We start from the raw sequence: 24428 nt of genomic DNA on the forward strand, positions 1-24428 counted from the left end.
CTTATAAGAAGAGGCAGACACCAGAGCTTTCTCTCTGCAAGCAAGAAGTGAACCATCTGCAAGCCAGGAAGAGGGCCCAGAACCAAATCTGCAGCATCTTGATTTTGAACCAGAACTTAAAGGTTGAAAAATTCTCAGCCTATCCAGACTGCAGAGAGCACCATGGGTGTGCCCAAACCACAGTTTTATAAGGAGATTAGTATCAGTGTGTACCACAAAGCCAATCAGCCATCCCAGCAGAGAGACCAGAGAGCACGCTTTCTCTCTGCATCACATGAGAACACAGCAAGAAGGAGACCACTCCAAGCCAGGAAGTGGGCCCTCATAAGAACCTGACCATGCTGGTTCCCTGATCTTGGGCTTCCCAGACTCCAGAATAGTGAAAAATAAAAGTCTGTTGTTTAAGCCACCCAGTCTATGGTACTTTATTATACAGCCCAGGTGGACTAATACATGGGCCTAGGTATGTACCCAAATGAATTACAAACTTATGTCCATACAAAAAAAACTGCACACAAATGTTTATGGCAGTTTTGTTTGTAATTGCCAAGACTTGGAACCAACCAAGATATCCTGTGGTACCTCTGGATGACGGAATATTATTCAGTGTTGAAAAGAAATAATCTATCAAGCCACAAAAATATACACAGGAACCACTTAAATGTATATTACTAAGTGGAAGAAGACAGTCTGAAAAGGCCACATACCGTATGATTCCAACTATATGACACCATGGAAAAAAGCAAAACTAAGGAGACAGTAAAAAAAAAAAAATAGTGGTTGCCAGAATTTAGCAAGGATGGAGAGATGAATAGGAGGAGCACAGAAGATTTTTAGGACAGTGAAACAATTCTGTATGATACTATAATGGTAGCTATATGTCATTACATAATTGTCCAAATCCATAGAATGTACAACACCAAGTGAACCCTAAGGTAAACCATGGACTTGGGGTGACTATGATGTGTAAATGCAGGTTCATCAATTGTAACAAAGGTACCATTCTGGTATAAGATGTTGATAGTGGGGAAAGCTGGGGGGTGGTGAGCAGGAGATATATAGGAACTCTCTATACATTCTACTCAGTTTTGCTTTGAACCTAAAACTACTCGTAAAAAATTAAGTATTTTATGGCTAAGCGCAATGGCTCACACCTGTAATCCCAGCACTTTGGGAGGCTGATGGGGGGCAGATCACCTGAGGTCAGGAGTTCAAGACCAGCCTGGCTAACATGGTGAAACCCTGTTTCTACTAAAAATGCAAAACATTAGCCAGGCGTGGTGGCATGCGCCTGTAATCCGCTACTTGGGAAGCTGAGGCAGGAGAATCGCTTGAACCCAGGAGGCAGAGGTTGCAGTGAGTCGAGATTGCATCATTGCACTCTAGCTTGGGCAACAAGAGTGAAACTACATCTGAAAAAAAAAAGTGTTTTTTAAACATTTAAAAATAAAAAACAAAATGAAGGTTTGCTTCCAGGAATAAAGGGGTAAGACCCTACCAGATGACTGTCCCACAGAAAACAACAATAACATCAGAAGATAATTTTTTTTAAAGCAACTCCCTGAAGTCACTAGAGAGTGAATAGAAGACAGACTCTGATGGGAAGTACACCCTTGGAATGGGGAGAAGATGAGCCATACTAAGAAAGTTCCTTTCTTTATGACTTTCAGCCTGGGGCTAAGTGGAGTTACCATAACACCCATGAAGTGACAGGAGCATGAGTAGAAAAGCTACATTTTTTCTGGATGAGAAAACAGAACGCTGAAGCTAGTGAAACTGACCACTAAAATGAATGTAAGAATCCTAGAAGCGAAAGATCCAGAGAGGAGAATTCCCAGATTATGTGCCTAATTTACCCCTGAGCCCTGCATGTAAGAATAGATTCAAAGCAGCTCGGCTAAAGACCAAAGATCTAAGTCGAGACCAGAACTGTCACCAGAAAAATAGAGTTTATGGGTCAAATCTAATCCAAACATTTGCCAGCAAAAATAAATGATACTGCCCATCATGAAAAAAATAATAGATGCCAGAATATCCACAACTTAAAATTAATAATGCTCAGAATACAAATACAAAATATGTCAATATAAGAGAATCAAAGATTGATCACTGGATGTGAAAAAAACAAAAGAACAAAGAGATGGAACACATATTCAAGAGAAAAGCATATCAGCTGATTCCAACTCTGAAATGAACCAAATGTTGAAACAAACATATAAGAATTGCAAAGCAACTATTATAAATATCCTAAATACAGTTTTTAAAATGCTCACAATGAATGAAAAGACAGAAAATATCAGCAAAGAATTTTTAAATAAAAATTCCATTCCTGTTTACCATAGAAAAATGAAGACATGCTCACACAAAGACTTCAACATGAATAGTCACAAAACGTATAATTATAATAAACAAAAACTGGAAACAACTCAAGTGTCCATCAGCAGGTGAACAAAGATATTATGGTATATTCATACAATGGAATATTGTTAAGCAGTAGAATGGAAAGAACTACTGATATACACAACAACAAAGATGAATCTCAAAAGCATCATGCTAGGCAAAGGAAGCCAGACATCAAGAGTACATATAAACCATATGATTCCATTTATATAAAACTCTAAAAAATATATAATCTATCATGACAGAAGATCAATGGTTGCCTTGGACCATTGGCAGGGGTGCCCAATGGAATGGGGCACAAGAGAACTTGGAGGGGGGCAATGGAAATGTTCTGTATTTGTATTATGATAGTGGTCATATGTATGTAAAAATTTGTTAACACTCAATGAAAAGTTTGCTTGAAGTGCATCTGATTTATTATCTATAAGCTGTAAGTAAATGGTTTTCTTAAGGAAAAGATATGGTGATAACATTGATATTCTCAAACTGAATAATCAAGGAGATTTTAATTTAAAATTACTTACAAATAAGTGGAAAGGGTTTAGTGCATCCAACAAGGTACAGTTCAGTACTCCTGAGATAGCAACAGCGGGGAGCCATTACCACCTCTAGGCCTGAAAGGACAAGAGAGTCGAAGGTGCTGCCTGACAAGAGCCATAGCCTTCAGCGGAGACTGCCCTCATGGGGTAGCCAGGCAATAAGGGAGCCTGAGAAACAAATTCCCTGACCTCACTCTCCTGCGCCCTCCAATCGCCTAAGAGTGCCTCCCCTTGACCAAACCCAACTGGAAGCCAGAGGTTAAGGGACTGTGGAATCATCCCTGCAGGTCAGCCTCTCAGGGCACGGAGAAGAAAAGACACATGGAGAGTGGATCTGGAAGGGCAGATGGAAAGTATCCAGCCCAATTTATAATTTCATGGGAAAGGAATGAAGGAAAGTAGGGAGGGGTAAAAAGTCTTAGGGAATGAGGCGAGGGACTCTGCCAGGGATGAGGCTTCTGGGCCAATGGGACTGCTCATATGTCACTAGCCAAACAGAAATGAGCCCAGATTAGAAGTGGCCAAACATGTTTGTTTCCAAAATAAAAGTTTCAAACACCTTGCCTTCCTTCTCATTTCCTGAGCAAGTTTCCTTACATGGCCCTGGATCCTAATGACACCCTAAGGCTCCCCACTTCCATATTTCCCTAAGGACCCCCATTTTCCACTTGAGGACCATGGCCTCACTCTCGTAGCCACACACTCTCTTCACAGCTTAGGAGAGTAGCCGGCCACCACGATGTTCTCCCCGGTGATGGAGCACATCTGGAGAGCACAGGAAGGACATGGTTCCTGCATAGTCCTCCGGCTCCCCAAACCTGACGGAAGAGAGCAGAGCTGAGGGCGCAGCCTTTGAAGTGTTAATCTCTGACCTCAGGTCCTGCTGCCCCAAAGGGGTGCCCAGCATCGACACCAATCAACTCACACCTTACCAGCCTCCATGGGGGGCTCACACCCACCTTCTAGCCTCCAGCCCAAGACTGTGATGTCTTCAGACTTCAAAGAGGGGGTCAGCTAGTAGACTGGAAGATCAGGGATCTATGTCTTCTTGAACCTGAACTTTCCCTCAAGTAGACACAGACCACTGAAGTCTCAAGCCCCACCTACTGCTGCAATCCATGGACTTTGTTAAAGCCAGGTAGCAAATATGGCAATGTTTTCTCCTGAGGAAAGATTTCAGATCAATGTTAGGCAGCTGGACTGTTGGCAGGAGCAGGGAATGTTGGGGGGCACTGGCAGCAGGGAGGAGATGGGGGTTGGGAAGAGCACCACGGCAGACCAAGTCCTCTGTGGGAGGGTGACCCTGTTTGGGCGAGAAGGGTGAGGAAGGACTCTGGTCTGCTCCCAGAAAGGACACGGCCCTCCCATGCTTCTACAGGAAAGGGAGAGGTTGTGGGTCCCAAAGGCTGAAGGCCAGAGCCTCTGAGTGATGAACCTGGGCTGGGGCTCCGGCCTACGTATGCAGGTCTCTGTGGGCCTCAGTTCAGCTGGAAGCTTTGCTGGGGAAGGGATCTGTGGGACCATGGGGGCAGGGAGTGGGAGCAGGAGCCACAGCGACCCTCCCCACTTGCACAAAGTCAGCCTTGATTATTCCTGGCACCAGGCAGTTTACCCAGATGTCTTTTGGAGCCAGCTCCATTGCCAGGGACTTAGGCCCAGCGGGGTTGTTTTGCTGGTGTTGCAGGCTCCCAACTTCTGAAATGCAAAAGGAAGCAGACAAAGTGGATTGGCAATGCAGGGATGGACAATTACCTGAACAACCAAAGCTGTGACTCTGGGTCACAGACTAAGAAGACATGCCTGACTCCAGCCCCAAACTAAAATGCCTTCCCCTACCCCTCACCACCCCATAATAATTTTCAAGGACTGAAATTCTGAGATAGCAGGGCTCCTCCAGGCTTAGGGAAGTGTCAAGTTGCTGCCATGTGTGTCCAAGCTTGACACAGAGAAAGCTGCACTGTGCTTTCGAACATTCAGGAAGGAAGTGGGAATTAAGAGACCCAGGACCCAGTCCTTGAAGTAATGCAAACTGACTATTCTTACCCTGGGCACATGGCTTAATGTCCTTGGGTATTAGATCTATTATGACAAAGTGAGATTATACCTGGTCTGTAGCAGTCAGGGTGTTATGCTGGTGTTAACATATCTTTTTTTTTTTTAATTTTTATTTTGGTCTTTTTAATAGAGACGGGGTCTTGCTATGCTGCCCAGGCTGGTCTTGAACTCCTAGGCTCAAGCGATTCACCTGCCCCAGCCTCCCAAAGTGCTGAAATTACAGGTGTGAGCCACCACACCTGGCCTGGTGTTCACACATCTTAACTCCATCTTATCTGGGATCAACAGCCAATTCTCCCACACACCTCTGCAAGGCCTCACAAGAAACCAGTTTCAGGTACCCTCACCCAGCCACATCCAGAGGGGCTGACACTCACTGGTATTGGCACATAAGCCACCATAGATGAGACCAGAACCACAGAGCTTCCACTGTGAGAAGAAAGGGAGATGAGAAGAGATGAAAGTTCAATAAAGAGACAAGGTGAGCCAGGAAATTGTATTTTCATGCCATGAGGAAACCAGCTCAGGGTTCAGGGTGAAAGCATAAAAGTTTGGGAACTATTTGGAACACTAGAGGGAAGCTGGACATCTAAATTAGTGGATACCGAAGCCACTGCTGGGGTCAAAGCCACCCAATACACACAGCCAGAGTGGCATCCCTTGGGGCATGATCCCAAGGCTGAGGGGCAGCACTCCTGGAGAGCAGAGCCAAGTGACACTCATGTGTCACAGAGACCCCCATGAGGTCTGGGCATCACTAACGAGTCCCAGCCTGGCCTGCCCCTGGGCAGCCATGGGACACAGGACAGCCAGGCTCTGCATGGGAAGGTGAGGAGAAGCAAACCCACAGGGCCTCTGACCAGAAGGGAAACAGATGACATACCCACAGACGAGGGCAAGAGTAACTGGAGCTGGTGGCTCCAGGTGACTTCACTCTGGCCCCTTCATCCCTGCAGCTGCCACTGCAGGGGCAAGGTCCATGCCACTCCCTGGGATGAAAGAAACAAGGGCCAGTGAAATGTCCTTTGAGGACCTGGAAGGCAGGTCCTGCCCCTTCCCCAGCAAGTGTCTCTTCATCTTCATCACAACTGCCACATCCCATGAGGAAGAAGGTAGGTCTGGAAATGGAGAACATTTCCCAAAGGACACACCTACCATCTCCCCTGCCATCCTCTACTTCTTGAGTCCCTGCCCAAGTGCTTCCAGGGAGGTAGAAAAAAACAATGCACTTAGACCTCGGTGCCCACTAGCCCATCTCATCCCCTGTTCTCCATGTGGGGCAGCAGCTGGCTCAGCAGCAGGGCTGGGGTCTTCACGTTCACACACAGGATCTGAAATGAGAAAGAATCCAGGGGCAGGGGACAAGGAGAGATAAGGTCTGTCTAGGGCCCATCTCATTGGTCACTTGGAGACCTGTGGCCAGAGCAAGAATGAAGCCCTGTGACTGTGACAAGCGCTGGGACACTGTGTTCCTTACTATGTGTGAGGGAAAAGGGATCAGAGGTTCCAGTCCTGCCCAGGTCATAGGGGAGCCACCAATAATCTGTGATTTAGGGGACCCTCTCCCTATTGGTCCCCACACAACCTCTCCCCAGTCAATATTGCCCTCTGGAGAAGAGGCTGGGAAAATACAGGTGAGGGAGGGAAATCAGGAATCACTAAGATATTAGTGAGTGCCATTAGGTAGGTGCGATGAGAGAAGGGAATCTATACTGAGTATTTAGTCTATGTCAGGAAAGGTTTGGAACCAGGATTTTTTTTTTTAACCGGAAGAGCCTGATTGTGGCCAAAGGGAGAGGAGGGGAATTGAAAATTGAGTCTAGAAGGCCATGGAATGTGAGACCCACAGAAAGAAGGAGGGGTGGACTCCACCAGGAGAAGGGGAGGGGTGATCAGTGGGACGAAGGCTCCCTGAGGAGGGGATGGCTCACATAGATCACAGGACCCAGTCTCTGCCAACAGGGTCAGGTAGGAGACCAGGACTGAGCCCTCGAAGGGGGCCCATCAGGACAGCAGGGGCAGGGGGTCTGCAGAGGCAGTGGGAGCCCCTGGAATGCTCTATTGAGTGGGACGGTGGGCCTGGGCAGGAGTCCCTTCTTTCAGCTGTGTCTGTGAACAAGTGAGGTGTCTCCCTGACAGCCCAGAGGGGCCCCATGGGACAGGCAGAATGAAGGGACTGGAACAGGTGCCAGTGAGTCCAGACAGAGACAGCCTCAGAAACCTGAGCCAAGGGAGGGTCTTTGCCATGGATAGACCAGGAAATCTCTGGCATCTCAGCTCTTTGTAGCAGTGACCAGCACAAGGAGAGTCAGGGTAGAGGAGGCAGCTGGAGCCTGGTCTAGGCTTGGCATGGTCAGTGCTTGTTCAACTTACTGATGGGCAGCTTGTCCCAGGGAGCCCCCGCCCCCACCCATCAGAGTCAACATTGAGGTGGGGAGGGAGGGCATGTGGGAGCTGAGGTACTCTGTGTGCACATGCATGTGTACAGAAATGGAGGACAGAGAGCCAGGCAGGAAGTGATCCTACCCCTGGTCCTCACCTTGTCCCAGACCAGCTTAATGGCTCCCAGTGTGCTCCCCACCAAGGGATTGACCTCTGCCACGCACACTAGTCACCGCCTCCACAGTGCTCCAGGGCCTGTGGAGGAAATGACAGAGGATGTGGAGGAAGGGATAGAGAAGAGGTAGTGACAACCCAGGGCAAAGTGACAAACTCTTGCCCAAGGCCATCCTGCAGCATCCCTAGAGTGCTGGCAGATCCTGGCCATCAGAGGTGAGTGAAATATTTGTTTCTCACCTCCTTGGAGGCATCAAATTCCTGCCCCTGTGTGATGCCTGATTGACACCCAGGCCCTGACCAGTCCAGATCTTCACTCATCTCCTACATTTCTAACCAATTTTGTCTCACCTCTCCCTCCACTCTGGAATCTTCCTCCCACAGTCTCACATCAAGGGCCCATTCATTCTCTGCAACATGCAGATGCCCACTGCACGCTCCTTCAGATTCTGCCTCACAACTCACCCCTTCCAGGGTGGTCACACATGAAGAGCTCTTATCCCAGTGGGCTCCCCAGCACAGCACCTGGGGGTGCACTAGAGCAGTGCTCTCAAACTTCAACAAGTACACAGATCACTGGCAGAGCGCGTGCAAAGGTAGCCTCCATTCAAGCAACCTCAGCTAGATCTGAACTTCCAGGTCTCCAGCAAGCTCCCAGGCCAGGCTGCCCTTTGATTAGCAGTGTTCTAGACCAGCCCACGTGAGCTCCCTCCTGCCAGGAATATCTCTTCTCAGACACATCTGGTTGTCCATTTGCTTCATTCCCTGGGCAGGGCCCTGTCCTGGGCTGCACACGTTGTTCACTTAGATAACATTGCTAGAGACCCCAGCCGTGTCAGGGCTGGATCTGCGTATCCCCATCTTCTCCTCCTCCCACTGCCTGCCCCTTCACCGGGACCACCAGCTGCTCCTAATCCTTGGCCTTCCCCAGGTGGCACACAGTGCCCGCCATGCTCAGAGTGGCCACGGCCCAGCCCACGTTCTGCTGCTTCTGGCCACTGATGACCACGTGGACCCCATCCTGAGCAAGACGCCGAGCGATGGCAAAGTGGATCCTGGTGGCAGAGATGGAGTGATGGCTTCTGCCCTCCCCACTCTCCTCCTGGAAGCCTGATCTTGAGACACAAATTGAGTTCCCTGGTGTTGTCTGAGAGCAACCTCCAAATCCTTCTAAGCAGGGAAGAGGAACTGAGTGGCTAATACTTATCAGGCCATCGCAAAGCCTACCCCATTTAATTCTCACAACTTAATGTATAATTATATTTTATAGATAAGGAAATGTTCATATCAATTTTGTTAAAGGAGTTTTTAAAAAGTAATGTTTCATCAGAACAGTTAACTTGCTGGGTACCCTGCCTACATTGTAAAGAATCTTTTTAATGGCCCAGCTTATTTCCTTTTTGTTCTAGCCAGAGGCCTCTGGTATAAATTACAGTTTCTCTAAGCTTAACAGCTTCCCTCTGCTCTGCAGTTGAAACACTTTCATGGTGAAGAACGCATTCTGCCCTCTGCATTTCCTTACTTTAAGGAGATCTGATGCACTCTTGATGGGGCTGGCTAAACCCCTATGATAAAGAAAGAGCAGAAGGCACATTTCCTCTGCGTTGTACAAACTATCTGGATAGCTTGGAATTTTTCATTGGTATTCATTGGTATTTTATTTTATTGGTATTCATTTATTATGAAGGTCAGGCCTTGGGAGCACCCACAAAGATTTAAAACATCATGGAGATCTGGGAAGTCTAGAATGATTAAACAGTTCTGAAATACAATGGTCTAAATTGGTGAAGTTATAGACCACGAAAGGTCAAAAGGAAGATTGTGCCCCTGAAGCATTCAACACCAGAAACTCCGCCTCCTGCCAGTGATAATGACTCATAGCTTGTGGCTTATGAGGGCAGTTACAGGATGAGTGGAATTGGAGGGACACGGGAAGAAATGTGACAATGAGAAGAGGTTCACCTGTGAAAACTCCCTGAGCTGGTCCAGAGACATTGCCCTGCTTATTCCCCTGGTGCCAGTGGGCATCCTCCAGTCAATGAAACCCCTGAGTCTGAGGGACAAATAGGTCTCAGGTTTCTCCCTATTAGACCAGGATCTTAAAAGGCCATAGCCGCATGGAAGATGGGGAGAGAGGGATGTCCTGGTGGTAATAAGATAAATATCTTGGGACTACTGAGGCAGTAGGTAGTAGACAAGATTCAAGCACTGCTCTCATTGACCCAGAAAGCAGCTGGTTTTCCAACTACATCATTCTTAGAGCTCAGAAACCAGATATTTTAAGGCGAGATGCTGAGATTTGGAGTTAATTATAAATTCTGGAGCTGTATGATGAGGTGGGAGCATTGGGCAGGGATGCGTGAGATGGGCATTGACTGCAGAGCCCACTCTGGAATGAAGACACTGACATCTCCTAGTCATAAGCCAGCTAGGGACTCCCATTCACTCACCCTCTTGTGGACCCAGTGATCACAGCCACTTTATCAGCCAGGGCACTGCTCTTATCCGCTCTTTTACCAAACATTTTTGCTGAGAGAGGAACTGGGGGGCAAGGAAGACTCCTAAAGGCCCAAGACACAGCCCTGAGCATGGCAGTCACTGTCTGGTCTTCCTCCTTCTGGACCCAAAGCTGGGGAAGAACCTGGGAAGATATTCACATTATGGAACACATTAGGACCTGTGTCTCCATGCATCCTCCATGGAAGTGCCACTGAGGCCTCTGACGGATGTCCCACCATTCTCCAGACTTTCCAGGAAAGTACAGGACTGTCCATGTTCTTTCCACAGCCTATTCCCCAAGAAGGGCTTCCCCACTATAGTGAACTGCAGCACCATGGCAGACATGGCCAGGCATGGTGCTGTGCCACCGGTAAGTGCCTGAGTGACATTTACCTGGCTCACCTCCACATCCATCATCTGAGCATTGAACTTGTTGTCAACAGCTCCAGGTTCTGACCTTTCCTGAAGCCACCCCTCAGCTCCCCACCTAAAGTAACAGCAACAGCACCCTCCTCAGATACTAAACTTGTAACATTTCCAACAGGCAAGTTGCTTCTCCTCATCACAAATGACTCCCTTCCAACTCTAAATAAAGTCCAGTCACTCCCTTCTGATTCCAGTAAAGTCAGGCCACTCCCTCTGGTTCCAGAAAATTTCACAGAGTCTCTCCCCTCACCTCCTCCTGACCCCCAGGCCTTCCTGTCCAGGCCCACCTGCCCGAACAGCCCACAGCACCTTGTGTCACTGTAACTGCAACAGCAGCACCTCATATCTGAAACAATTTTCAACACATACTTTTCATCTCAAACCCCCTTACTATCCAATAGGGAGACCAAGGAACAATAATAATCCTAGGTTGTCTCCTCTAAGAGGTATACTGTGAAGCAAGTAGTTTTTCTGGAGATGACCCTGGGAAGAAATGTTAGGAGACTGGAGGGAGTGAGATGGAAAAGAAGATAGCCCAGGAAAGATGGAAGATGGAAGATGGGGAGAGAGGGATGTCCTGGTGGTAATAAGATCAGTATCTTAGGACTACCGAGCCAGTAGGTAGGTAGACAAGATTCAAGTACTACCTTCATTGACCCACAAAGCAGCTGGTTTTCCAACTACATCATTCATAGTGCTCAGAAATCAGATATTTTAGGGAGAGATGCTGAGATTTGGAGTTAATTATAAATTCCAGAGCTGTGTGATGAGGTGGGAGCATTGGGCAGGGATGTGTGAGATGGGCATTGACTGCAGAGCCCATTCTGGAATGAGGACACTGACATCTCCTAGTCATGAGCCAGCTAGGGACTCCCATTCACAAAAGGTGTGTGATCAATCAGGTTACCTCTGTGGCCACTGAAGTTCAATCTGCTGAGCAACTCTGAGCATCTGCTTCAAATTTCAAGGGAATTGGGGACTTAAGGTGGCCCACCCTCCCAGTTTTCCTGCACTCTAGGAAACCCCCAAGCCCCAGGCAAACCAGGACAGCTGGTCAACTCTTGTCAGTCATTGGTTGAGGGCTGCTCCTAAGCAGCATTAAATTCCTTAGCACTGCCAGCTTGCCCCACCTGTGCACGGAGCAGGTTCCAGGAACCAGAAAACCCAGAGAAAGTCACAGGTGCGAGCTGTTGGAAGTTGGGAGGATGAATACAGAAAGGTGAGTGCTGAGAGGACTTAGGCGGGATACCAACAGCATCTGCTGTAAAGTTCACATGTATTGATCATTATGTTCTAAGCATAGTGCTATGCAATCTTCATGATTTTTTTTTCATTTAATAGTCATTTAGCCTTTTGAAGTAGTCATTGTTATTATCCACATTTTATAGAACTGGAAACAGAAGCACAGAGAAATAAATTGTTCAATTTCTCACAACCAGTAGAAAGCTGAGGTTCAATCCACATCTACTGAATAGAAAATCTGCAGTCTTAGTATCTAAATTATACTGGCTTCTCTGACTCCTCTCAGGAAGGTGCTACTTGCTCTGAGCCCACAGAATTTTTATATTTGTCTTGGATATCCTCAAACTTCACTTGGCTTTATAATAATCAGGACACTGTAATATTGATAGAAGAATAGGCACACAGATAGATGGAACAGAACAGAACATCCCAAAATAGACCTACACAAGTACAGCAAACTGACTTTTGACAAAGGTGCAAGAACAATCCAATGAGGAAGGACAATCTTTTAAACAAATGACACCGGAGCAATTGTACATCTATAGGAGAAGAAAATGAACCTCAAGCTAAACCTCATACTTTATTTAAAAAAAAAAAAAAGGCCAGGTGCGATGGCTGACACCTGTAATCCCAGCATTTGGGGAGGCCAAGGCAGGAGGATCACTTGAGCCCAGGAGTAGAGACCAGGCTGAGCAACATAGCAAGAGTCTTGTCTCTACAAAATTAAAAAATTAGCCAGGCAATGTGGTGCACGCCTGTGGTCCCAGCTACTCAGGAATCTGAGGTGGAGGATCATTTGTGACTGAGATGTCCAGCCTGGGTGACAGACCAAGACCCTGTCTAAAACAAACCAAAATCCCTCAAAATTGATCACAGATTTAGATGTAAAACTCTAAAATTTTTTACAGAAAACAGGCTAAAATCTTCAGGACAAAGAACTAGGTGAAGAGTTCTTAGAAATGGCACCAAAATCATAATCCATAAAAGAAAAAATAAATCAGATTTCCTCAAAATAAAAACATTTGCTCTGCGGAAGACCCTGTTAAGAGAATGAAAAGCCGAGCTATAGACTGACATTAAAATATTTGCAAACCACATCTGACCAAAAAACCTCATATTTAGAATATATGAAGAACCCTCAAACTCAACAGTAAAAATACAATTCAACTAAAAACTGAGAAAAAATACTTGAGTATTCATCAAAGAGGATATATGCATGCCAAATAAACACCTGAAAAGATGTTGAATATCATTATCCATTAGGGAAATGCAAACTTAAACCACAATGAAATATTAGTATTCATCTAGTACAACAGCTAAAATCAGAAAAATACCAAATGTTGGTGAGGATGTAGGGAAACTGGATCTCTCATACCTTGCTGGTGGGAACATAACATGGTACAGCCACTCTGAGAAATAGCTTGGGAATTTCCTTTAAAAAATAAACATACACTTACCATATGACCCCAGTTGCTGTACTCCCAGGCTTTATCCCAGAATTGAAAACATATGCTCACACAAAATCATGTACATGAATGCTTATAGCAGCTTCATTTCTACATATTAGCCAAAACTGGGAAGAACGCAAATGTTCTTCAGTGGGTGAATGGTTAAGCAAACTGTAGTACATCCATCCCTTGGACCACTACAAAACAATTGTGCTATATCCCAAGCATACATTCAGTATTTGTCCCAGGTTTCTGGCACAGATTTCCGTGGAATTTCCTGAGTGGTAGAAGTGTCTTTTGCTATTCATAATGAGTGTTTTTCAACCATACCTGAGTTTATACTAATGAGGTGACTTTGAGTGGGGCCTCTAAATAGCCTCAGGGTGGAACTGGTCACCAGAGAGATCAAGTGATTAAAGGGCTGAAACCTTCAGTTCCACCCACTGACCTCCAGGAAGGGGAGAAGAGGTCTGGAGATTGAGCCCTATAAAAACTCATGAACAATGAGATGCAGAGGGCTTCCAGGTTGGTGAACACACTGGGGTGCTGGGAGGGTGGCACACCCAGAGAGATAGGTATGGAAGCTACACACACACACGCACACACACACACATACACACACACGCACAGCATACCTTGTGCTATGCATCTGTTCCATTTGGCTGTTTTTGAGTTGTATCCTTTGGAATAAACCAGTTGGTGTAAATAAAGAGATTTCTTGAGTTCTTTGAGCCATTCTAGCAAATTATCCAACCCGAGGAATCCCTGATTTATAGCTAGTCAGTCAGAAATATGGGTGGCATGGGATTTGCAACTGACATCTCAAATGGGGGCAATCGGTGAGACTGAACCATTGAACCTGTGGAATCTGGTGCCACTGCCAGCTAGAGTCAGAGTAAGATTGAACTGTGGGGCACCAGCTGGTGTCAGAAAATTGGAGTGCGAGGAAATACTCTAGAGCAATAAAGAACAAAATACTGATAAGTGCAACAATTTATGGATCTCAAGAGGGTTCTGCTGAGTAAACATAGTTGATTCCAAAAAATTATGTACCATATGATCCCACTAATATATTCTTGAGATGATAAAATTATAGAAATGTAGAAAAGATTTGTGGATGCCAGAGGTTAGGGATGGGTTAAGGGGAGGCAGATGAGTGTGACTACAAGAGGTAGCATGAATGATCTTTGTGGTGATAGAACAGTTCTGTGTCTCAATTGTGGTGGCCACACAAATCAACATGTGATAAAATGTCCAGAACCACACACACACACACACATACATGCACACACACAAGTGCATATAAAACTGATGAGATATGAGTAAAATTTGTGTATTGTATCAATGTCAATTTCCTGGTTTTGATATTGCACTATCATTATGGAAGATGTTAATACATTATTATAATACCATTGGAACTACTGGATAAAAAGTATGTGAGACCTCTCTGTACTATTTTTGCAACTTCCTCTGAACCTAAAATTATTTTAAACTAAAAGTTTCTTAAGAAATTCACTTAGCTGTGACTTGTAGAACACAACTGGGCTAAGATCTATAAAAGAACAAAACACAAATTAATTAATCAGGCTCAATTTCTGGGACCATTTAAAACAATTGTTTATTAAAGCAGACATCTACACTATAATATTTACTCCTGCCTCTTAATAAGTGAGGCATATCCTTAATCATTATTCTTAATGATTTCACAAGTAGTACTTGGGGACAGAGCTTAGAAATGTGTACAGTTTGGCTCTTGAGACATGTGAGAACAAAAGGAAGTGCTCTTCTCAAGGTAATGATGGAAGACATCAAAGATCATCATAAGGACAGAGTGATATCCCTGGGCTGGAGCGAGGAGGGGGGCGGCAGAGAGAGAGAGAGAGAAGGCTTGGGAAGGAAATAGGACGGAGCTTTAGGTTAGAGCAGGATGTGTTTTCGCAGCAGGGCTGTGGGCTGCTCCAGGCACAGAGTCTAGTGGGCCTGGGTGTGGAGTGGAACAGAGAAGTGGCATAGACAGAACAGAGAGCCTGGTAAGGTGGGGTGGAGTGATAAGACCATGGCACTTTGGACTTTGTGTTCTGGATGAAAGAAAGCTTCTAGGGTTTTTTTTGTTTTGTTTTTGTTTTTAACAAATTGATAATTTTTATGTAAATAAATGATGATTATGCTCAGGAAGGCATAAACTTCATTCTGGGCCCTAACAACTAAAAGAGCTAATCATTGTTTCTCTAGTACTCTTTTTTTTTTCATTTTTTTTTGGTCTTGGTTTAATTCTTATTCCACTTCCTGTGTGGTCTATTCTAGTCTAATTTTTTCTTTCCTTTTAAAAAATTTTCCTGGTTTCTATCCTTCATACTCCAGTCTTTATGTCAATATTAAGCCGATGCACAATTAGGGAACCAATATAAAAAGCCAACAACCCTTTCTAGGGAACAAAATCATAGATCTCTGACAATAGACAAGTTCATGTCTGAACTTAACATCAAAACTTTAAACAAGGCTTTCAAAGCGAGTTCAATCTTGTTTGTCTCAAAGAGTGTTATGGACTGAATTGTGTCCCCCCAAAATTCATATGCTGAGGCTCTGGTACAGACTATGACTGTGTTTGGAGATAGGGCCTTTACAGAGGTGATTAAGTTAAAATAATATTGTTGGGGTAAGCCCTAATCCAATCTGACTGGTGGTCTTATAAGAAGAGGGAATCTGGATGCACAAAAGAGAGCCAAGGACATGTGCACACAGACAGAAGGCTGTGGGAGGATAATGAGAAGACACCCATCGCAAGCCAAGGAGAGAGGCTTCACAAACCTTGAACTCGATCTTGATCTTCAATTTTCAGGTTCCAGAACTATGAGAAATAAATTTCTGTTTAAGCCACCCAGTCTGTGATATTTTCTTAGGGGACCCCCAGGAAACCAGTACAAGGAGAAACCTCACTACTATTCCTTAACACCTCCCGTTATGACCTGTTAATTTCCCTCAACCTTTCTTTCAACAGAAATGGAGCACTAAGAGTTTCTGACCTTCAGGAAAAGAAGTCCAGGACATAGTGAATAGAAAAGAGTCCATGCGCCTCAGATTTACAAAATTGTAAAGAGCAAAGGCCCCCTTGATGATGCAAGAAAAATAGATTGTACTTCTACTGTGTGGAATAATAGTATTAGGAAGTTAGCAAAGTTATATGGCAAGAGGAGGTAAAAACAAACAAAAAGACCAAAAAACCCCCTATATTTAGAGTTTCCTACTCCATCCTTCATCTTCTGAGACTGACCATGTAACAAATTATGTGTACCCATTTAGGTCCAGAAAAGGTTGTCATCATTGCCGTATTTCCCCCACCCAAAGAAAATGATGCAATAAGGAGTAGTTGGCCTGCATTCACAGGCATCTAAGTGATATGCGCTATAATATTTCACATTCCCAGTCCCAGTCTTTGCCTGTTGTACAGTTGATCTACCATCTTAGTTTTCAAGGACATATAATTTAATGGAACCATCATAACATTCAGGAATTTGTATGTTCTGAGAATATGTGTGTATATTTTATACATGCCATATGTATTATATATAAATATGCATGTATATATGATATAAATTGTGTGTGTGTGTGTGTGAGATATGTTAGTAGGTATGGAATGACCTAATCTGTTTGCTGGAAATCTACAATAATCTTACATCCACTTAAAATATTTCACATATAAAAATGGATTTGTGCCTCAGTAAAATACTGGCAAACCGAATCCAGCAGCACATCAAAAAGCTTATCCACCATGATCAAGTGGGCTTCATCCCTGGGATGCAAGACTGGTTCAACATACACAAATCAATAAATGCAATCCAGCATATAAACAGAACCAAAGACAAAAACCATATGATTATCTCAATAGATGCAGAAAAGGCCTCTGACAAAATTCAACAACCTTCATGATAAAAACTCTTAATAAATTAGGTATTGATGGGACATATCTCAAAATCATAAGAGCTATCTATGACAAACCCACAGCCAATATCATACTGAATGGGCAAAAACTGGAAGCATTCCCTTTGAAAACTGGCACAAGACAGGGATGCCCTCTCTCACCACTCCTATTCAACATAGTGCTGGAAGTTCTGGTCAGGGCAATCAGACAGGAGAAGGAAATAAAGGGTATTCAACTAGGAAAAGAGGAAGTCAAATTGTCCCTGTTTGCAGATGACATGATTGTATATCTAGAAAACCCCATGGTCTCAGCCCAAAATCTCCTTAAGCTGATAAGCAACTTCAGCAAAGTCTCAGGATACAAAATCAATGTACAAAAATCACAAGCATTCTTATACACCAATAACAGACAAACAGAGAGCCAAATCATGAGTGAACTCCCATTCACAATTGCTTCAAAGAGAATAAAATACCTAGGAATCCAACTTACAAGGGATGTGAAGGACCTCTTCAAGGAGAACTACAAACCACTGCTCAACAAAATAAAAGAGGATACAAACAAATGGAAGAACATTCCATGCTCATGGGTTGGAAGAATCAATATCATGAAAATGGCCATACTGCCCAAGCTAATTTATAGATTCAATGCCATCCTCATCAAGCTACCAATGACTTTCTTCACAGAATTGGAAAAAACTACTTTAAAGTTCATATGGAACCAAAAAAGAGCCCGCATCGCCAAGTCAATCCTAAGCCAAAAGAACAAAGCTGGAGGCATCACTCTCCCTGACTTCAAACTATACTATAAGGCTACAGTAACCAAAACAGTATGGTACTGGTACCAAAACAGAGATATAGATCAATGGAGCAGAACAGAGCCCTCAGAAATAATGCCTCATATCTACAACCGTCTGATCTTTGACAAACCTGACAAAAACAAGCAATGGGGAAAGGATTCCCTATTTAATAAATGGTGCTGGGAAAACTGGCTAGCCATATGTAGAAAGCTGAAACTGGATACCTTCCTTACACCTTATACAAAAGTTAATTCAAGATGGATTAAAGACTTACATGTTAGACCTAAAACCATAAAAACCCTAGAAGAAAACCTAGGCAATACCATTCAGGACATAGGCATGGGCAAGGACTTCATGTCTAAAACACCAAAAGCAATGGCAACAAAAGCCAAAATTGACAAATGGGATCTAATTAAACTAAAGAGCTTCTGCACAGCAAAAGAAACTACCATTACAGTGAACAGGCAACCTACAGAATGGGAGAAAATTTTCGCAACCTACTCATCTGACAAAGGGCTAATATCCAGAATCTACAATGAACTCAAACAAATTTACAAGAAAAAAACAAACAACCCCATCAAAAAGTGGGCAAAGGATATGAACAGACACTTCTCAAAAGAAGACATTTATGCAGCCAAAAAACATGAAAAAATGCTCGTCATCACTGGCCATCAGAGAAATGCAAATCAAAACCACAAGGAGATGCCATCTCACACCAGTTGGAATGGCCATCATTAAAAAGTCAGGAAACAACAGGTGCTGGAGAGGATGTGGAGAAATAGGAACACTTTTACACTGTTGGTGGGACTGTAAACTAGTTCAACCATTGTGGAAGTCAGTGTGGCGATTCCTCAGGGATCTAGAACTAGAAATACCATTTGACCTAACCATCCCATTACTGGGTATATACCCAAAGGGTTATAAATCATGCTGCTATAAAGACTCACGCACACATATGTTTATTGCGGCACTATTCACAATAGCAAAGACTTGGAACCAACCCAAATGTCCATCAATGACAGACTGGATTAAGAAAATGTGGCACATATACACCATGGAATACTATGCAGCCATAAAAAATGATGAGTTCATGTCCTTTGCAGGGACATGGATGAAGCTGGAAACCATCATTCTGAGCAAACTATCACAAGGACAAAAAACCAAACACCGCATGTTCTCACTCATGGGAACTGAACAACGAGAACTCATGGACACAGGAAGGGGAACATCACACTCCGGGGACTGTTGTGGGGTGGGGGGAAGGGGGAGGGATAGCATTAGGAGATATACCTAATGCTAAATGACGAGTTAATGGGTGCAGTACACCAACATGGCACATGTATACATATGTAACAAATCTGCACCTTGTGCACATGTACCCTAAAACCTAAGGTATAATAATAATTAAAAAATGGATTTGTGAACAAGAACCTTTATGGCCTTATTTTTAATAGGTAAAAAAATGAATAAAACCTAAATGCTGAATATGGTATATTACTCAATGGGATATATACAGCAAGTAATTTGTAATAACATAGAAATGCTTCCATTAAAATACTAACTGAAAAATCATGACAAAAACTTCCACACACACAATGACAACTTATATTTACACAAGTATCTACATAGAGAAAAGCTAGAAAGAAAAGAAGGTGTGCTGGGATCAAAGTGAAAGATTAAATATGTACTCCAGCCTTCTATACCAAATACCACTAGATGAAGAAGATATTTTTAAAAAGAAAGAAAACCAAAACAAAACAAAACAAAAGCTTGTAAAAATTATGAGGAGGCTGGGCATGGTGGCTCATACTTGTAATCCCAGCATTTCAAGAGACTGAGGTGGGAGGATTACTTGAGCTCAGGAGGTTGAGGCTGCAGTGAGCTGCAGTCATGCTACTGTACTTCAGCATGGGCAACAAAGTGAGACCCTGTCTGAAAAAAAAAATTGTAAGGAATTCTTGAAAGATGGATGGTGTTGCCTTGCATGAGAAAATTACAGTCTAAAATGTCTTCAGGAAAGAATAATAGCAAAAGATGGGAGCAGCTATGGGTGCTCCAAGCTTAGAGGCAGCAGACATAAGGAGTAGGAGGGTCCTGGGCAATTGTCACTGCAGAGGTAAGTCATGCACCACATAACAACATTTCAGTCAACCACAGACCACTTTTACAATGGTGGTCCCATAAGATTAAAACACTGTGCTTTAAGTATACCCTTCCTATGTTTAGCTATGTTTAGATACACTGATCCCACTAATCCTTACCACTGTGTTACAATTGGCTACAATATTCAGTACAGTACCATGCTGTAGGGGTTTGCAGCCTAGGAACAACAGGCTATACCATATAGGCTAGATGCATAGTAGGCTACTGCCATCTAGGTTTGTGTAGGTACACTCTACAATGTTGCCACAGTGACAAACTCACCTAATGTTGCATTTCTCAGAACATATACCCATCCTTAAACCACACATGACTGTATTTGCATTGGGAGGAGCAAGGCCCTTAGGTATCTTCTGCAAATCACTATCATTTTGCCAGGCATCTCAGGAGAAAAAGTATCAGCCCCTCAGAAGGTAACTGTGAGAAGGTCAGAAGAAATTTGGATTAGTAAAATAAAATGAAGGAAAAAACAAACCAAAAAAAGCATGATAAATAAGAAACACAAAATAAGATTTCAGAAATAAGTCCAAATATATATGGATGTTCACAATAGATGTGAGTGGGTTAAGTTAATGTATTGAAAGATGGAGTCTCTTTTTAAAACCCAGTTAAATACAGTTTGTAAGAGGTATGGCTAGAACCACCACCAAAGGAAGATGGAAAATAGGAAGAAAGGAACAGAAGGTCACATATCAGGCAAATGTTAATAAAAGGAAGGAAAGTATGACAATATTATAATAAGAAAAAATATAATTCAAGGAAAATGGCATTAAAGTGGAAAAAGATAATAATTATATTATTAAAAAGTATATAAAACAAAAATTACAATAGTAGCTTTTATGTCTATAACACGAGTTTAAAATTGGCAAACACTAAGTCAGTGAGTTACTTTAACATGTATCCCTATGAAATCAACACTTTACTGGACAAAATATAAGTAAGAATAGAGAGAATTTAAAATAATAATTAATAAAATGTTAATAAATTCCAAAGAGTGGAAATCATGTGAGCCATTCATAGTCACTGACCTATGCAATAAATACAGAAAATGAGCATAAAAGTATAGAATCCAAAAAAATATCATTTACTTGGAAATTTTAAATATCTTTACATAATAGTTTTTAAGAGAGAAAAATCACAGCAGAAATCACTACTTAGAAATGAAAAACAAAGCCAGGCATAGTGGCCATACCTGTAATCCCAACACTTTGGGAGGCTGAGGCGGGAGGATCGCTTGAGCCCAGGAGTTGGAGGCTGCAGTGAGCTATAATTGAGCCTCTGCACTCCATCCTAAGTGAAAGAGCAAGACCCTGTCTTGAAAGAAAAAGAAAAGAAAGAAAAAGGAAGGAAGGAAGGACGGAAGGAAGGAAGAAAGGAAGGACGGAAGGAAGGGAGGGAGGGAGGAAAGAGAGAGACAGGGAGGGAAAGGAGGGAGGGAGGGAAGAAAGGAAAGGAAAGGGGAAGAAGGGAGGAAGGGAGGGAGAGAGAGGAAGGAAGGAAGGAAGGAAGGGAGGGAGGGAGGGAGGGAGGAAGGAAAGAGAGAAAGGGAGGGAAAGGAGGGAGGCAGGGAGGGAAAAAAGGAAAGGAAAGGGGAAGAAGAGAGGAACGGAGGGAGAGAGAGGAAGGAAGGAAGGAAGGAAGGAGAAGGGAAGGAAGGAAAGAAAGAAATGAAGGAAAGAAAGGAAGGAAAGGAAGGAAGGAAGGAACAACAATATGAGGACTTTGTAGGAAAGTGAAACCCTGTAGGATGTGATCAAAGCAATATACAGAGAATAAAGCAGTCTTAAATACACTTAGAAAATAATTGGAAATGAAATAATCTTTCAATGCAAGAAGTTAAATAAAAGAAAAATACTAATAAACCCAAGTGAAAAGAATTTTGAAAACAAAGATAAAAGCAGAAATTATGAAACTGAACACAAAGAAAATCAATAAGAGGATGGAAAAGAAAGATATCAAATTCCCCAAATGGATTTCTTCTGATCATGGCACTATCATTTAATTTTTCTTGAATTTGAATTCTTATTTCCCAAATTTTCAACAAAAAGAATGCATTGCTTTTATGTTTAAAAAGTCTACTATTTTTAAATGGCCAGTTACTCCTTGGAGAAATGGCTGATTCTAGGGCTGAGATAGGGAAAATATGGGATGGTCCTGGAGCATCTTGTAGTGCCAGAAAGTAAGGAAGTGCTCAACAAACAAACAAACATTTAAAAAAATCCCAAAAGAATGGAGGCCTGGCACAAGGGCACAGGAGCCAAACAAAAAGAGCTTCCCATGACGAAAGCTGCAACAATTTGAGCAATAAAATAAGTAACAAATTATTGGATTTTAATCTAAAATAAGATAAATATCTATGTGTCCATATTTATTTTTTTAAAGATTCAGTAAATAACTAAATGGTGGACAAGAAACAAATCTTCTCTATAGAAAAATTCCAAATAATATATGAAGATACTTTTCCGTGTAGGTGGAGCTTAATCCCTTCTTCCCCACCTTGAAGATGGGCTGGATTTGGAGTCTCACTTCCAAAGAAGGGGGAAATAGTAACTTTACAGTGGAGAAACCTGGCAGACACTTCCCTAACCAAGTGATGAAAGTGAACATCACGATCTAAGTAATGCTGATCCCATGTACTCCTCAATACGACGAGATGAGAAGGGCACTTCTCTCTGTAGCATTTTTCCCCAAAACTCATCCTACCATCATGAGAAATACATCAGACAAACCAAAACTGAGTAATGTTCTACAACATCCAACCCAATCCTCTTCAAAACTGTTAAGGCCATGAAAAATGAGATGAGAAAATGTTACCGATAAGGAAAAAACTGGGGAGACACAAGGATTAAACACAATGTATTATCCTAGATTGGATCCTTGAACCATATAGGACATTAGAGAAAAAATTAGTGAGATATTAATAAAGTATATAATTTAGCTGTAATAATGTACCAGAGTTAATTTCTTAGTTTTGATACATGTACCATGTTTTATATAAGATGCTAACATTAAGGGAAGCTGGGTGAAGAGTATACAAGAACTCTCTCTACTATATTTGCAATTTTCACAAATCTACAATTATTACAAAACTAAAAGTTTTGGGGTTTTTTAATATAAATTTTAAGAGGTTAAAAATACAACAATTCTCTCTCTCTGTTTGTTTGTTTGTTTGTTTGTTTGTTTTTGAAACAGGGTCTTACTTTGTCATCTAGGTTGGAGTTCAGTGGCGTGATCTCAGCCCACGGCAGCCTCAACCTCCCAAGCTCAGGTGATCCTTCTGCCTCAGCCTCCCAAGTAGCTAGGACCACAGGTGCATGCCACCATGCCTGGCTGATTTATCTTATTTTATTTTTCTACAGAGACAGGGTCTCATTATATTGCCCAGGCTGGTCTTGAACCCCTGGGCTCAATCAATCCTCCTACCTTGGCCTCCCAAAGTGTTGGGATTACAGTCATGAGCCACCTGTTATTTTAAAATGACCAACCACACATGCCTCAGAGAATTTTCCAAGTCTGTTTCTTAAATTTGAATGTAGAATTTGGCAATGATTATTAAAGTCCTGAATGGTAAAAATCTATCATTAAAATTTCACAACTTTAAATTAGCTGTGCACTTAGAGCTTTTGTATGAAAACTGTGCTATTCTTAAATTTTCTGAATTAATATGTTCCAGTTTCATAGCAGAAACCATCTGACACGCTTTCAAGACAGCAAGATTCACAGGACAGCCCCAGGCAACACCCTCTCATCACTCGCATCCCTAATCCTGGGAAGCCCTCCCAGCCCAAGAAGCAAGGCCCAGGGTCTCTAAGGGGGGCAATAGCTCAGCTCACAGGTGTCTCCAGCAGGGCTGATACTTGCTACCACAGCAGGAAATGGGGATTTGACCTTTTATCTCTGGGGACAGAAAGAAATAAGGAAGTTTGCACTTCCTCTGATAAGTATTTGAGTCCAAGCCTTAAGACTGCCCCTGTTTATACTCCAGCACAACTGGTGGTGACCAGTACAGCTTACTGACCACTGGGTTCCCTGGGAGCCAAACTTATCCCTTCCAAACGAGGGCTGTGCTAAGAAGAGGTATGTGTCTCCTAGAGGACTCTGGCCTCTCCAGCCTCAACGGCCCATTATCTCCAGGGGGACCCCTGAAGGAAAGAGACATGCCTACCTGGGACCAACAGACTCAGGTGCTTACCTCAGATTCCTGAGCAGAAGCCTGGGGCTGCAGCAGTCCTGGAGCTGTGCTGATTGCCACTGAGTATCCTGTTGTATAAGAGTTCCAGCCCATTCCCTCTTATCTTTCAGACACTCCTTTTAAGCTCACCCTGTTCCTTTCCAACCATGCTCCCAAGCCCTTTGTTGAGTCATAAAAACATCTAAGCAGGGAATTT

At 43.1% G+C, this 24428-nt stretch overlaps 1 pseudogene; it reads right to left on the reverse strand.

Annotated features, from left to right (window-relative positions):
- Positions 1-3647: 3647 nt before the first annotated feature.
- LOC100600558 lies at positions 3648-24325 on the reverse strand (annotated as a pseudogene).
- Positions 24326-24428: the final 103 nt, after the last annotated feature.

The sequence above is a fragment of the Nomascus leucogenys genome, chromosome 22a (assembly GCF_006542625.1).
Source record: "Nomascus leucogenys isolate Asia chromosome 22a, Asia_NLE_v1, whole genome shotgun sequence".
Lineage (NCBI taxonomy): Eukaryota > Metazoa > Chordata > Mammalia > Primates > Hylobatidae > Nomascus > Nomascus leucogenys.